Source organism: Lipotes vexillifer, unplaced genomic scaffold (assembly GCF_000442215.2).
Source record: "Lipotes vexillifer unplaced genomic scaffold, Lipotes_vexillifer_v1.1 scaffold1126, whole genome shotgun sequence".
In the NCBI taxonomy this organism is placed as follows: domain Eukaryota; kingdom Metazoa; phylum Chordata; class Mammalia; order Artiodactyla; family Lipotidae; genus Lipotes; species Lipotes vexillifer.
In genome coordinates this window covers 923,144-935,718 of record NW_006781401.1, presented here as the reverse complement: position 1 = coordinate 935,718, position 12,575 = coordinate 923,144, and the positions used below count along the sequence as shown (strand labels likewise).

At 44.9% G+C, this 12,575-nt stretch overlaps 1 protein-coding gene across 1 annotated transcript in view; it reads left to right on the top strand.

Moving 5' to 3' along the window:
• Positions 1-11,420: 11,420 nt before the first annotated feature.
• LGMN (legumain) overlaps positions 11,421-12,575 on the top strand; it is a 36,457-nt gene continuing 35,302 nt past the window's right edge. Inside the window, exon 1 of the mRNA XM_007454718.1 lies at positions 11,421-11,494. The gene's annotated coding sequence lies outside the window, so the exon portion shown is untranslated. The remainder of the gene's footprint in view (positions 11,495-12,575) is intronic.

Here is a 12,575-nt window from a genome sequence, read left to right as displayed (position 1 = left end):
TACCATGTTTTGAGGGACTGGATGAAAACACATAACAGCTAGTTGTCCCTGGACCAAGTAGTGATTTCTGAGCAAGATGTGGTAGAGGGAACCAGATCTGCCAAGAACGTTTTGGCAGAACATCACTGTCTTCTTCAGCTAGGAGACTGGGCTAAGCCTTCTTTTTAAAAATAATTCTCCAGGGCTTCCCTGGTGGCGCAGTGGTTGAGAGTCCGCCTGCTGATTCAGGGGATGCGGGTTCGTGCCCCGGTCCAGGAAGATCCCACATGCCGCGGAGCAGCTGGGTCCGTGAGCCATGGCTGCTGAGCCTGCGCGTCTGGAGCCTGTGCTCCGCAACGGGAGAGGCCACAACAGTGAGAGGCCCATGTACCGCAAAAAAACAAACAAACAAAAGAAACACGTAAGTGTATTCTCTTATAGTCCTGGTGGTCAGAAGTCCAAAACGGGTCTCACTAGTCTAAAATCAAGGTGTTGGCAGGGCTACATTCCTTCTGGAGGCTCTAGGGGGGAATCTGCTTCCTTGATTTTTCAGAGGCTGCCTGCATTTCTTGGGTTATGGACTCCTCCATCTTCAAAGTTAGCAATGGCCAGTTGAGTCTTTCTTATGCTACACCACTCTGACACTCTTTTTTGCCTCCCTCTTTTCTCTGTAATGACCCTTGTGAGTATATTGGGCCCGCTTTGATAATCCAAGATAATTTCCCCATCTCAAGATCCTTAATCACCTTTGCAGTCTCTTCTGCCACGTAAGGAAACATGCTCACAGGTTCCAGGAATTAGGACATAGACATCTTTAGGGAGCCCAGTAATTCCACTTGTAGGTATTGGGTCAGCCAAAAAGTTTGCTCTGTTCTAAGTAAACATAAAAGACCCTTTCCTCATTTTCACAAAGAACTTTATTAGCCGAACGAACTTTTTGGCCAACCCAATATATACCCAAGAGAATTGAAAACATATCCACACAAAAAATCATATACGAATGTTCATAGCAGGATTATTTACAATAGCTAAGAAGTGAAAGCAACCCAAATGTCCATCAACTGATAAATGGATAAACAAAGTGTGGTATACATCCTTACAATGAAATATTACTCAGCCAAAACAAAACAAAACAAAACAGTGGAGTACTCACACATGGACACATGGGTGGACTTTTATAATATTATGCTAAATGAAAGAAGCCAGACACAAAAGGCTACATAAAGCATGATTCCATTGTATGAAATATTCAGAAAAGGCAAATCTATAGAGATAGAAAGTAGATTTGTGGTAACTGGGACCTGGTGGTGGGAACAGAGAGTGACTGCAGATGGGCATAAGGGGTCTTTTGGGAATGATGGAAATGTTCTAAAACTAGATTGTGGGAATGGTTGCCCAACTCTATACATTTACTGTAAATTATTGAATTGCATACTTAAAATGATTGAATTGTATGACATATAGATATCTCAATAAAGCTGTTTCTTCAAATGAGAAGGACAGAATGAGTATAGAGTGCACAAGCTGAAGTTGCCAACCCCTTTTCTTAACAAGGACTGTCTTTTATTCTGAGATTATTTCCTTCCCATGTTTTTTAAAGTTAATATATCCTTTCTTCCTAGAAGTGATGTGATAGAAAATGGCAGTAATAGTAGTTGGTTTTTTATTGTCCTTCCTTGGAAAGTAAAAAGTAAACACCCTGTGTCATTTATGGAAGGTTTGTAGGAACTGTAATGATCTGTGAAATCCAAGAGTTTGGAAGCCCTACACCAGCTAATCTGTAGAGATGAAAGTGGTCTTAGGGATCGCTGAGTTCAACCCTCTCATTTTCAAGATGAGAAAGGGCTGGGGGCCCATGGCAGTGGAGCCATTCATCTAAGGTTGCCTAGCAAGTCTCTGGATAGTTCATTTTCTTTCCACTCTCACTGCCTCCTCCAAGGCACCTTCTGATTCCAGGAAGCTAAGAATTGTTCTTCTTGCCTATCAGTGTACACTAAGGTATGACATTCTAGGCAGGTCAAAATGTTAAGAGGTTTCACCCAGGACACAGTTCTAGGCGAAATGCCTGGCTCTACTGAACTCAGTTAATCTGGATAAGTCACCTGACCCAGGCCAGCCCACACTGCCACATGACAGTCAAAGGCAGTGAAGTGCATCTGTCAAATGACTAAGAAGGGCTTTACTGGCAAAAGGAGATGTTGACCATTTGTGTTGTTAACTGAGTGTACTTCCCAAAACTCAGCAGAATGAACATGTGACTTGTAACCCCTGGGGCTGGACCTCAGCACCACATTCTCAGTTTCACTCTTGCTGCTGAAAATATACTGCAAAGGCACCAGTGAAAATTTCCAGACCCCCAAAGATGAATCAGGCATTCTGTCTTTTTTCTTTTTCTTTTTGGTTTTATTAATTTGGTTTTTTTTTTTTTTGCTGTACTGCATAGCATGAAGGATCTTAGTTCCCTGACCAGGGATTGAACCTATGCCCCCTGCAGTGGAAGTGCAGATTCTTAACCACTGGACCACCAGGGAAGTCCCAGGCATTCTGTCTTTATTTATTTGCACCTAGTTTTAATTCCAGAAAGGATTGAAGGCAGCTTTCAAGGATGCATAAAATACAGAGAGTGTAAATTAAAAGGGAGAGTGATATGAAAGCAACCAAAGTGTCCATCAACAGATGAATGGAAAAAGAAGATGTGGCACACACACACACACACACACACACACACACACACACCCTCTCTCTCTCTCTCTCTCACTCACACACAATGGAATACTACTCAGCCATAAAAAAGAATGAAATTTTGCCATTTGCAATAACATGGATGGACTTGGAGGGCATCATGTTAAGTGAAATAAGTCAGACAGAGAAAGACAAATACTGTATGATATCATTTATATGTGGAATCTAAAAACCACAATAAACTAGTGAATATAACAAAAAAGAAATAGACTCACAGATACAGAGAACAAACTAGTGGTTACCAGTGGAGAGAGGGGAGGGGGGAGGGGCAATATAAGGGAAGGGGATTAAAAGGTACAAACTATTTTGTATGAAATAAGCTACAAGGATCTACTGTACAACACAGGGAATATAGCCAATATTCTATAATAACTATAAATGGAGTATAACCTTTACAAATTGTGAATCACTGTACTGTACACCTGTAATTTATATAATATTGTACAGCAACTATGCTTCAATTTTTAAAAAGTTTAAAAAGAGGGAGAGTGATACTAAAGTTATATAAATATGGAAGTCAGGTTCTGACCTGAAACCCAACTTTTTATTAAAAATGTCTATAAAAATATTCAATTAAAATTTTTATACCTCTTAGCTCTAAAGCACAAATTTTTAAAAACTTTATTATGATATAATTCACATACTATAAAATTCACTCTTTTAAAGTGTACAATTCAGTGAGTTTTTTGGGGGTTTTTTTTGCGGTACGTGGGCGTCTCACTGTTGTGGCCTCTCCCGTTGCGGAGCACAGGCTCCGGACGCGCAGGCTCAGCGGCCATGGCTCACGGGCCCAGCTACTCCACGGCACGTGGGATCTTCCCGGACCGGGGCACGAACCCGTGTCCCTTGCATCAGCAGGCGGACTCCCAAGAGCTGCGCCACCAGAGAAAACCCCAGTGGGGTTTTTTGTTGTTCTTTTTGGCCACGCTGCATGGCTTGCAGGATCCTAGTTCTGCGACCAGGGATCAAACCCACGCCCTTGGCAGTGAAAGTACAGAGTCATAACCACTGGACCACCAGGGAATTTGCAAAATTAGATTTCTTTTTTCTTTTTTTTGGTCGTACCACGCGGCCTGCAGGATCTTAGTTCCCCAACCAGGGATGGAACCCGTGCCCACTGCAGTGGAAGCACAGAATCCTAACCACTGGGCCACTAGGGAATTCCCGCAGTGGTTTTTAATATATTCACTGTTCTGCACCCATCACCAATATCTAATTTAAGAACATTTTCACCACCCCAAAGAGAAAACTCTGTACCTGTTAGCAGTCACTCCCCATTCTATCCCAGTCCCTTGCTGGGAGAAAATATTTTGCAAAAGACATATCTGATAAAGGACTATTAACATATATATATATATATATATAACTTAAAGCTCAACAATGAGAAAATTAACAACCCAATTTTAAAATGGGCAAAAGACCTGAACAGACACCTCACCAAAGAAGATATAGAAATGACACATAAATATATAAAAAGATGCTCAACATCGTATGCTATTAGGGAATAGCAAATTAAAACAACGATGAGATATCACTACTCACCTATTAGAATGGCCAACATCCCAAACATTGAAGACACCAAATGCTGGTGAGAATATAGAATATGAACTCTTGTTCATTGCTGGGGAGAATGCAAAATGGTACAGGTATAGCCACTTTGGAAGACAGTTTGGCATTTTTTTATAGAACTAAACATACTCTTTGCATGTGATGCTGCAGCTGTGCTCCTTGGTATTTCTCCAAGTAAGTGAAAACTCATGTCCACACAAAATCTGCACATGGATGTCTATAGCAGTTTTATTCATAATTACCAAAACTTGGAAACAACTAAAATGTCCTTCAGTAGATGAACAGATAAATAAACTGTGGTACATCCAGACAATGGAATATTTTTCAGTGCTAAGAAGAAATGAACTCTCAAGCCATGAAAAGATATCGAAAAAACTTAAATGCATATTACTAAGTGAAAGAAACCAATGTGAGAAGGCTACATACTGTAGGATTCCAAATAGGTGACATTCTAGAAAAGAAAAATCTATGGACAGAGTTAAAAGATCAGTGGTTGCCAGGAGTTTGGGGGAGGGAGGGATGAACAGGCAGAGCACAGAGGATTTTTAGGGCAGTGAAACTATTCTGTATGATACTGTAATGGTGGATCAATATAATCATACATTTGTCAAAATCCATAGACTGTACAACACCAAGAGTGAACCCTAATGTAAATTATGGATTTTGGGTGATGATATGTCAGTGTAGATTCATTGGTTGTCATAAAAGCGTCACTCTGGTACAAGATGTTGATTGTACAAAATGATACTCTGCTAACAGGTCCTGAGTGAGCTTTAAAAAACATGACAGCTTTTTTTTTTTTTTAAAGAAGATGTTGGGGGTAGGAGTTTATTAATTAATTAATTAATTTTTGCTGTGTTGGGTCTTTGTTTCTGTGCGAGGGCTTTCTCTAGTTGTGGCAAGCAGGGGCCACTCTTCATCGCGGTGCGCGGGCCTCTCACTATCGCGGCCTCTCTTGTTGCGGAGCACAGGCTCCAGACGCGCAGGCTCAGTACTTGTGGCTCATGGGCCTAGTTGCTCCGCGGCATGTGGGATCCTCCCAGACCAGGGCTTGAACCCGAGTCCCCTGCATTAGCAGGCAGATTCTCAAGCACTGCGCCACCAGGGAAGCCCCGGCAGCTTGAATACTAAAGGGAAAAAAGACATTTTAAAATTGGGCTCCTGAGGTCCTTGACTTCAGGCCTGTCTCTGATTACCCTACAACCTCCTCGTCTTCTGTCGTCACCTGGAATTTACTGAGCGCTCACGGAACCTCTGCAGAAGGCTCATGCTCCTCTCGCTAGATCTGCTTTGCGGTGCCAGTGCTTGTTGGCAATGGAACTCCCTTCTCCCTCTCCTGAGGGTGAGGTGCAGGCCTGCCTGGCTGTTCTGGAACAGAGCTGGACTACAGAGCTTACCTAGTTCTGTTTTCTTTCTTCGTAGGGTTAAAAACTTACACAGGCCCCTCAGATATGCAGAAAATATTGTGTCCTCTACTTCCATCAACTGGATCTTACAGGGTAAAAGGGCAGGGGAAGGAAGACGGCTTAAAGTTGCCAATAAGAGGCTTCTCAGATTCTTCTGATTTAAATCACTTTCCTTCAGATTTTGGGGGAAAACTGATTAGTCTTTCAGGCTGTCTTCTTGGTGGCAGAAATGGCTGGATATCCCCAAATACCCATTCTCTCCTGCTTCCTTTAATTAACAGAACCCCTGAGTTTTAGCCAGGTCCATGGCTGCCCAACTAAAGGCTGCATTTCCGAGCCTCCCTTGAAGCCAGGTATGGCTATGTGCCTCAGTTCTGGCCAGCAGGATGTAATATACATGTACATTTTCCAGCTGGCTGCCTGCAATGTGACATGGTGTGGAGCCATCTTGGACCAGATAAAGCTAACGATCTAGGAATGGGAGAGCTCAAGACAGAAGGAATCTGGGTCCCCAACACCAGGGAGCTTCTCTATCAGCCCTGGACTGCTAACACTTGAAGTGTTTCACAAGAGAGAAACCCATCTTGTTTGTGTCACTGTCACTTTGGTTTTTGTCATAGCAGCTGACTCTGCATTCTAACTAATATAATTTCTGTTCCCTCCTCTTTTTAAATGGCGTCTGGAGACAGGGTAGACTTATGTAGCCTCGTGGCCATCAGAGGTGAACTCAATTTGGTTCTCCACTTAGGGTCTCACAGGCTGAAATCCAGGTGTTGGCCAGTCTGGGTGTCTACCTGGATGCTCTGGGGAAGAATCCACTTCCAAGCTTATTCAGCTGGTTGGCAGAATTATATTCCTTGAGTTTGTAGGACTGATGTCCCCATTTCTTTGCTGGCTGTCAGCTGGAGTCCTCTCTTAGCTCCTTAAGCTGCCTGCATGTCTGTGGCCCCTCTATCTTCAAACCAGCAATGACTCTCTCTAGCACTAGCCAGAGAAAATTCTGCTTTTAAAGGGCTCATACAATTAGAGTAGGCTCACCTGCCCAGATAATCTCCCTTTTGCCATATAACATAATCACAGGAATGATATCTCATCATCTTCAGAGGTTTCACCCATACTGAAAGAGGAGCAGATTATACATGAGTGAGGGTTATGGGGGTCATTCTTAGACTATTGCCTACCACACAGGTAAATAAATGCTTATTGATTGACTGGAAATCCTTAAAGAACAACCAAGAAGAGATGGTGCCCCCCCACCCTGAGTACAGGAGCACAGCAAACAGCACTTACCTGTATCATGCTATTTAATTCAATTGATACCTACTTAGTGAGCACCTACTATATGACAGCTACACTTTTAGGCACTGTGAATAGAGAAATAACTAAGATAGACTGGGTCTTGCTCTCAAGCAGTTTAACTTTTAGTGGAGGCCCAGGAAATGAACTTACAAAAAATAAAGTGAGATCATAAAGCTAGGTAAAAGGCTAGAGAATGATCATAAAGCTAGGTAAAAAGTTAACTAGAAAGGCTAGAGGTTTGTGTGCTCTTTTAGGTTGGCTGGCCCAGGGCAGCCTCTCTGAGGAGGTGGTGCCATTTGGGCAGGAGCTAGTTATGTGTCTGGAAGGGGAAGGGCATTCCAGGAAGAGGGAGCTGCATACACAAAGGCAAGAAAGCCAACAGGCTGGAGTGGAGTGAGTCATGTGCCAGGAAATGAGGTCATGGGGTTAGGCAGGCTATGTGAGCCAGGCAGAATTTTATTCTGGAAGGATGGGATGGTTTTTGAGCTGAAAATCATGATGAAAAGTTTCGGAAATAGAGAGTAGTGATGGTTGCTCAGCACTGTGAATGTAATTAATGCTATTGAACTGCAAATATAAAAATGGTTAAAATGGCAAATTTTATGTTATATATGTTTTACTACAATAAAAACAGAAAAAGGAAAAAAAAAAGAATAAGTAGTACTTGGTCAGAATAAAAACAAATAAAAACAACTAAAAACAGAGTTGGGAGCCTCAGGGAACAGTGTAGTTAAATGCTCAGGGGAAGGGAGGGTATGGAACATTAAAAAAAAAAAAAAAAAAAAAAGCTCCTGGGATGCTGGCCAGGCTCAGTCTTTCATCTGGGTGCTGGTTACCTGGACGTGTTTGCTTTGTGAAAGTGTATTGAGCTGTACATTTATAATTTGTGCATTTTCCTCTATGTACATTATACTTCCATTAAAATATTTAAGTTTAAAAATAAGATCAGTCTGTCTGCGGTGGGAGGAATTCACTGTAGGGACCCTCAAGGCTGAGGCTAGGGTCCAGCACTTATCATGCACTCAGTGAATAGCTGACACTTGGCTGGACACTGAACTAAGTTTTTTCATTACATGTATTATTTTATTTGGTCTTTATAACAACCCTATGAAGCACAGAGAAGTGAAATGATTGCCCAGGGTCACACAACCAGGAAGTGTGGCAGAGATGGAATTGAAACCCAGGTGGTCTGGATCCGCAGTCCAGGCCTTTAACCATCACATCAAATGGAGTGAATGAATGCATGAATGAATGATATATTCAACTCTCTCTTTCTCTCTAAACCGGAGGTTCTCAACATGCGGGAAACTTTTGGCAAAGTCTGGAGATATTTTTGGCTGCCACAACTTGGGAGAGGGGCGCTGCTAGCATCAGATAGGTAGTGGCTAGGGATGCTGTTAAACATCCTAAAATGTGCAGGACAGGCCCCCACCTTCCCACCAACAAAGAATTACTGGGCCCCAAATGTAGTAGTGCTGAGAAGTGTTGAGAAACCCGCTCTAAACCTAACCAATTTCTTTCACACTCTCCCCAACTCTTGTTGCTTTATAATCATCTCTCACTTAATCTCCCACCATTAGATAAGAAAAGGGTCTGAATCTGACATGGCTCCTCAGGGCTCTTATCTCTGGTGAGAGTTATCAGCCACATCCATATCCAGCTGAGCCTCATTAACCTCTGATTGCATGGAATGGTGGCAAGAGTCCCCGACTGTGACTTTTCTTGTGAGAATTCTGCCAGGGGCATTTGATGGGGTGGTCCCCATGCCTGTATGTCCACGGGGAACCTGCCACCTTCCTGCCACCTGTGTGCTGTTTTGGTGCTAACCTCTCTGCTCCTGGCGCTTCCTATTAGCACATACCTTGCTGCCATCCCATGAGTGGGCACCAGGAGCCCAGGCAGTACCCAAAGTCAGATCCCCATCTTCTTTCTTTCTTTTTTTTTTTTTTTTTTTTTGCGGTACGTGGGCCTCTCACTGCTGCGGCCTCTCCCGTTGCGGAGCACAGGCTCCGGACGCGCAGGCTCAGCGGCCATGGCTCACGGGCCCAGCCGCTCCGCGGCATGTGGGATCCTCCCGGACCAGGGCACGAACCCGTGTCCCCAGCATCGGCAGGCAGACTCCCAACCACTGCGCCACCAGGGAAGCCCAGATCCCCATCTTCTTTTCCTAATTGGGATTCTTTATTTATAGCCCAGCAACCAAAGATCCTATTAACACAGGGAGTAGCTAATATTTATAGGGCACTTACTTGGTGCTAAGTACTGCATTAACAAATTTAATCCTCAGAGAGACCTTATGAAGTAGGTGCCGTTTTTTCCATTCAACAGTTGAGGAAACCCAGGCATTGAGAAGCTAAGCGACTTGCTCAGGTCACACAGCTTGTAAGTAGTAAAACTGGGATTTGGATTCAGGTAGCTTGATGGCAGAGCCCACCACCTACAAGTTCCCATTCCAGGCCTCTAGCATCTCAGCCTCCTCCCCATGGCTGGCCTAGGTTAGATACCTTACAGCCTCTTCTGAGGCTTACCTGACCGTCACCATGGCAACCCCCAGCCACCCACATCCCCATGGTCCTCAACTTTTAGCCACCTTCTCTTGTCCCAACTCTGAGCTCTCAGCCCACAGTGATGCTGAGGGAGACTGAGGGGGCTACCCCCGGCCCTTTGTTTGCCTAAACATGCCTGGCACCAGGCCACTATTTTTATTCCATTTCAATTGTGAAAGCCTCACCAGCCAGAGGTCGCCATTTATTCTGGGTGAATTGAGGTTAAGGACACTGCCTCTCTTACTAGACAGTGAGTTTTCAAGGGTAAGGGACAGAATCCTAATTCTCTCCGTGTTCAGTTACACCTGGCATATAATGTTAATGTTCCCCATTGAGGAAGACTGTGAAAACATAGTGGTGATGAGAATTGACCTTGGGCTAGGATAGACCTGAGCTTGAAGCCCATGTTCACTCCGGAGCTGTGATCTTGGGCCAGCTGCTTAACTCAGGGTGGGTAAGCTTTTTCTGTAAATGGTCAGACAGTATATATATTCTTTTGTGGGCTATATAGTCTCTCCTATAAATATTCATCTCTGCCTTGTTCCCCAAAACAGCCATACCTAAACCAATGCGTGTGGCTGCATTCTATTTTTTTTTTGGCGGCACTGGTGGCTTGTGGGATCTTAGTTCCTTGACCAGGGATTGAACCCGGCCCCAGCAGTGAAAGCGTGGAGTCCTAACCACTGGACTGCCAGGGAATTACCGAGGCTGTGCTCTTATAGACTTTTATTCACAAAATAGGCAGTAGGCCCAGGGTAGTATGCTGACCCACGATTTACTGTAAAAGAAGATTATAAAAGAAGATCAGGGAATTCCCTGGCGGTACAGTGGTTACGCCTCTGTGCTTTCACTGCCAAGGGCCTGGGTTCAATTCCTAGTCAGGGAACTAAGATCCCATAAGCTGCCCCACCAAAAAAAAAAAAAAAAATCCTCTATTTTGCTTCAGTCACCAGTTTGGTAAGAGGAGAATTTCAACCATCTGCAAGTAATCCAAATGCCTTACTAACCTGCCTACCCACCCAACCCCACCAAAAAAAAAAAAAAAAAGACAACCCATGAATGTAGTCCTATATCTTGCACTTGATGTCTTGATGTTCTTAGGCAAAACTGGACTTATTCCCTCACAATAATTCAACTCAACTTTCTGTGCTCCACAACATGGCACTTTGTATGTATAGTATTTCATTTTTCTCTCCCTGTAAGATAATACCAACCATCTGAGAAGTAGCATTGCATATGGATTAAAAGCACGGGATTCTGCAACTAGACTGCCTGGCTCCGCATTCTGGATCTGCCACTTCAGAGGTGTGTGACCTTCAGAAAATTAACCTCCCTGACAAAACTTCCCTCCGTTGCCCTATGTGTACTCTAATAGTTCCTCCCTCTCGTAGGGTTGTTACGAGGATGAAACGGATCTGCGCATCGAATCTCCTGGGGCTCTTTAAAGATTCCAAAACCCGGGCCACACGCAGACCAATGAACTCACAGTCTCTAGCGTGAGACGGAGGCATCAGTGTCTCTGAAGCTACTCTAGGTGGTTCCAAATATGTGCACAAGTTTGGAAACTGAGGGTTAAAGTGCTCCGCGCGCTGGCTTTGATCCTTGGGTGGAATCACTGCGCCCCCTGTTCCCACGCACTCCAGGACCCCCGTCCCCACCCACCTAGCCCTAGCTCACTGCGTACCCGCCTCCCTGGGTTTCTTTAGCCTCAGAGCTCAGAAGGCCCGGCGGGTGTACTCTGGGACTCGTAGTCCCTGCGACTCTCCGGCCTCTTTCCCGCTTCCCATTGGCTTTCTACGACGCCCCGCCCCGAAGCTCCGCCAATCACCACGGCGCAGCCGACCCTCAAAGCGGGGAGCGAGGACGCTGCTCTGCAATCACTGCAGGGCTGCTGTCGGAAGGTGGCTGGCTGGAGGCGGCGCGTTGCGAGGAGTTCCCACGGTCCCACCGCAGGTAACCGTGATTCCTGGCAGGGGACTGCGGCCGGGTCCCAAGCTCCGGACCAGGGTCGCCCATCTGCCGCAGCTCTTGGCTTCAAGGCAGGGATTTTCAGTTTCCCCGGCCTTTTCTGAGTAATCCATTTCTCACCCAGCGAAAGGGAGTTTCTGCAAACGATGAATCCCGAGGGAAACCCTGCGACCTCTCAGCCTGCCATGCTGTGGGGTTGTTGGTTGGCAGGGTGGGGCTCCTTCTGTTGCGCGTGCTCTGGCTGGAAACCCAGGCCCCTCCGAGCTCAGAGAGAAACAGACCCGAGACGAGAGCACATTTACTAAGGTCTCATAGCCAGAGAGTGCCGGGAGGTGTCTGGGGCCTGGTTCCCATCTTCACAATCTAGAAACAGGTCAAGCTGTTGAGGCTTGTAATGCAGAGGATTGCACCTGTTTCCAGTTAGTTCTCAGTAGTCCAAGGGGGAAGGGGTTATGTTAACCACCACAACGTATAAAATATATACGTAAAAAATATACCCAAACGTATAAAAACATCCCTCCTGAGAAATCAGGAAAGCTCTACTTCTCAGAGGCTTGAGCTGGTGGGAGTTACAGGATGATTCACGTCAACCATGGAAGTGAAAGTTATCTGGATTTGGTCCCCTCTCCTAACTCTTAGAGTTGAGGCTATACCCACATGTGTTATTCAGTGCCAAGAATTGCAGAATCTGGGGGCTGGGAAAAGGAACTTTGTGTCATGTGCTTCGTTTGAGAGGTGAAAATAAATGCCCAGGATTTGAGAGTTGCCCTGTGGTATGTAGTGAGTGGAGTAGCCCCGCTTTCTTTACTCCAGGGCTGCATTATTTAGCAAACATATACTGAGCCTTACTAAGCTTTTTTGAGCAGGGATTATTTCGTAAAGGGGAGAGGCAGTCTACCATGAACCATTCCAGTGTTCCAGGGGCAGCATCTAACCCTGACTTGTGGGAAGAGATAGAACTTTGCAGAGAAGGGAATGATTGAATGGATCTTGAGGGACGGGCAGGAGCTAATGAGATGCAGGAGCAGAGCGTTTCGCCTGGAGAACAGCATGAAGACAGGGAAAG